Source organism: Apium graveolens, unplaced genomic scaffold (assembly GCF_009905375.1).
Source record: "Apium graveolens cultivar Ventura unplaced genomic scaffold, ASM990537v1 ctg1349, whole genome shotgun sequence".
NCBI lineage: Eukaryota > Viridiplantae > Streptophyta > Magnoliopsida > Apiales > Apiaceae > Apium > Apium graveolens.
In genome coordinates, this window is record NW_027417205.1 from 11,267 (window position 1) to 15,413 (window position 4,147).

At 31.7% G+C, this 4,147-nt stretch overlaps 1 long non-coding RNA gene across 6 annotated transcripts; it reads left to right on the plus strand.

Moving 5' to 3' along the window:
• The first annotated feature begins 621 nt into the window (after window positions 1-621).
• On the plus strand, window positions 622-3,763 carry LOC141699804 (uncharacterized). Of its 6 annotated transcripts, none has more exons than XR_012566107.1 (9): window positions 622-992; window positions 1,114-1,177; window positions 1,279-1,352; window positions 1,435-1,545; window positions 1,671-1,721; window positions 2,329-2,363; window positions 2,794-3,026; window positions 3,303-3,342; window positions 3,448-3,763. It is a non-coding gene; the product is annotated as an uncharacterized LOC141699804 (long non-coding RNA). The 6 variants fall into 6 exon arrangements; XR_012566103.1 differs by having other exon boundaries at window positions 623-992; window positions 2,794-2,927; XR_012566106.1 differs by having other exon boundaries at window positions 623-992; window positions 1,114-1,151; window positions 2,794-2,927.
• Window positions 3,764-4,147: the final 384 nt, after the last annotated feature.

Consider the following 4,147-nt stretch of genomic DNA (forward strand, 5'->3'; position numbering starts at 1 on the left):
AAATTACCTATTTGCACGTTTTTGTATGGTGTTGCCTTAGAAAATGTTACAATAGGTATGAAATTATGGCCCTATCACAACACCCAGACTTTGGTGTTACTATAGGCTTGAAGATATGTTGTTATAGCTCAACACTTCTGGGATGTTCATGTCTCCCAAATTGCAACCCATGAGGTCGTGTTGCCATACACAGTTGAATATTTTTTAATGTAACTCAAAATTATTATTATTTTTAAAAGTGATTTTAATAAAGTAATTTATGCACTTTTGTAGCAATTAAATGTACGCAAAACAAATAATTTTTTAATATTTTATAAATATAATTTTTTTAACTTGTTTAAAACTAATTAAATAAATTTCAATAATTATTTTAAAATATTGATTAAATTTTTTGAAAATAGTTTTAAAATTAAAACATCAAGGTATATAATAGATTTGAATTTATAAAAATAAATCATAATAAATTAATTATAATAAATATAATGTGTGCAATTTAAAAAATATTATATATTATAATATTGAAAATATCATTTAAATTGTGTAAAATTAAATATATTAGGCCTTGTGGTTGAATTTTAGGTTTGGGGTTGGGCGGTTAAGTCTTATATAACGCGGCAAATGAAATTTCACTGAGAGCGAAAAATGAAAAAGGGGAATCAATACACCCCACTCGACTTTTATCTTCTTCTTTCTTTGAGAATTTTGAGATGAGCAAACTAAATTTACTCGCGCCAGCTGCTTTCACTCCAAAGAAATAAAGGAAGAAGGGCGTGTAGCTACATCATGAAAGTAGAGGTTACAGAGTCTCTCGACCTGCGGGCTTTTCCTTTTCAGTCACCCGCCATTCTATAGAATTTAGGTCTTCTACCTTTGTCTTTCCATCTAAATTACGGTATGAGGTGAGTTTGAATTTAACTCAAGACAAGTGGCACTAATTTGGGATTCAAGGGTTCAATTAGGGTTTAAACTTTCAGTTTGATTTTGATTTTAAGGTATAATCCTCACTTGATATGTGTGTAATTATTGTGTATCTCTCTCCCTCTGTCTATCTATCTCGCTCTCTAGATTTCTTTCTCTCTCTCCTTCAGTTTGTTGTTTTTTCTTTTTTTACAGATTTTCAAGATGGCAGTGGTGAATTCGCAACTGATTGAGTAATTACTAATACCCAATTGATCGAGTAATAGCCAATATTTTTCGATTATATTTTCAAGACTTAAAGCATTTGATTTTGAGATTATTTCTATAATTAAATCCCCGAAATGTTTTTTTGTATACAAGGTTGTCGATTGTCGTATCTGTGGTGACCCAAATTCCGTTCTTCGCTTTGCATTTTGTCGAGTTCACTGTTGAGGGTAAGCTTATAAAAATTACTTTGGCATTTGTGATGTTGAATTAGATTCTCATATTTTATTGTTTGTTATGTTGCGTGTGCAGATTGTGCAAGAAATGCTTTAAGTCTTGCAGGAACAATGCTTGGTTTTTATCTAGTCAGGGCACTGCCTTCGAAAACTGCAATTGCACCTGTTAACTATATTTTTGCCAAGGGTTAGTATCTAAGTTCACTGTATCATAATAATTTTCATTACTATTCAATTCTTAAATATAATCATAGATATGTAACTGAGAGGCAGAGTTATATTTATTTATTTCCTTTTGCGATGTCTTTTTAGTCTGAAACGAAAGGGATATATGCGCAAGGACAATTTACTGCACAAATATAGGTACGAAGGTTATTTAGAATACATATAATTTCTTGTTTGGTGGGTTGAGAGATTTGAAAGGTTACTCAAGTAGATGTCAAGCTCTTTTTTGAAACCGTTTGTGGGGAGGTTTGTGACTTTTTGAAGTTACTCTTGTTCTTAAATTTATAACTGACTTAACTAAACTTCTTGTCATCTTATATTCTGGACCTGTTGAAGCTTATTTGTTTGTTGATAAGTTGGGTTGCATGTTAATAATCAATATGAGCTTGTATTAATATTTTAGTTTGAGACAATATGTAGTCCATAATTTAGTTTGTTTCCAATCATTTCTTTGTAAGGATCCTTACAAATTCTACACGAGTGTCTGTATTTTGGTGATTGATGCATCTAGTTAACCTATAGCTCTTACAATTGTGTTTAAAAATTCATAGAAAGTTCTTAATTTTCTTAATAGTTTATTTTTAAATTGTCAAAAATAAAAAAAAACTTCAAGCAGCTTTTGTATTCCTGAATTTAGCGTGTTGTATTACCTTGTTTCTTGCACTGTAAACAGGAAGGCATCAATGCATACGCTTATCTTTGCAACTTTGTACAATTTCCTAATTAAGTTCATTTTTAAATGCAGAATCTGGATTCTTGCTGTGCAGATCCTCTGCTGAGGTATCATATTTGGTCTATCTGCATGGTTTAATATCTCATTTATTTTTATAATATACCTATCTTATATTCATACGGTATATACCGACTCAATGACACATCACACATGTAAAATATAATAGAATACTTGAGTTTATTTTCAGTTACCTCTACATCTCAACCACCTACATGACCTTAATTACAAGCTGGAATACTTTAGTCCCACTAGCAAGCACATATCAGCCAGATGCTCAAGTAGTCCACCTGGTTTGAAAGGGATGACGGTGATTGAATTTTTAAGCAATATTCGAGCACTATTTCCCACTTTTAGGAGACATTTTAATTGTGCAATTTGTGTGCTTAAAGAATATAACTAATATGCACATTAAACCTCCAAATTGAGGTGCTTCAGTTCTTGATATTATTATATCGTATTACTTGTACTATCTTGCAGGTGATGAAGCTTGTCAAGAACACTGGAAGGCTCATTCTCTTTTGGCCGGGATTCTAGATATAGTTAACATAGTGGTTTCAAAGTCATCAGTTTCCACCTCCGTGTTCGTTGAGATACTTCTTGGCTATAATAAGGTGCCATGAAGAACTCTATAATGTAGATGTTATAGATATTGTATGATCTAAAATGGACCTGGACCTGTTGAAGCTCGTATGAGTGAGAACTCTACAATGGCAAGTTTGTTGACCCAACTTTTTAAGGCTCTATAACTATCTCATTACTGATGAAATATAGCCAAGTTACCATGAAAATTTTCCTTCTGTTAAATTTACTTCAAATATTAGAATTTGCATAGGACACTCCTAGATAAGAAGATATTGTTTTTTCGAACATCTTGTTTATATTTCACCTGAACAGTGTTTCACATCAATCAACCTTATGATACTATGATAGTTATCTGTGTTGATTTACAAATATATAATATTTATATATCCTTATTTTTCTCTCAGTACGTGTGAAACATTCATGTCAATTGTGAAAGAGCACCAGGTACACACGTACACTATTCAACTGTTTGTTTTGTTCGACATAAATGTCAAGATCAACTTTTTTATCTGCTAAAATCTTCTCTTCGTCATCTTTCTGGGTTGGCAGGAATTTGTTTCATTTTTCAAAGTCATGCATGAATTGAGAACTGATGTGTACCGTGCATAAAGTTTAAGGGCTAATGGTCAGATTAGTGTTGCAATTGGAGTTCTTCAACAGGCTCTAGTAACTGCGCAGATGAACCTGGAGGTTGGTTCTTAATCCAGAGGCCGATAAGTTGGCCGATAATTTATTTATCGGAACATGTACTTTAATAGAACTTATTAGTCTTAATGACAATAGAATGTAATTTTTATAGAATTTGGTTTAACTCTTTTTAATAATTCATGAGTTTTATGTTAATTAATTTAAATTGAGTTTTATATTTTGGCTCTAAATATTTGTCTAATTAATGTTATATTTGTGAAAATTTAAAGAAAAAAATAAAAAACTATTAAATATGAATATTTTAAAAACTACTGATGTAGGGCCCACATGTGGGGCTTTTTTTGTCAGTTAGTATACTTATTGCAACACCAAATCTATGTTGCTATACTCTAAAAATCCTGTTGCAATTGATATCTATAGCAACAATTGATATCTATAGCAACATATTTTGCTGTGTTACCATAGATTGACACTGATGTAAGGTTAGATACCTATAGTGACGGCCTTAGACCCAACACCGAAAAAGTGTTACAATAGACCTCTTTTTGCCCATGACAACATTTTTAGGGGTCGATAGCAACACAGTTTCGGTGTTGCTAAA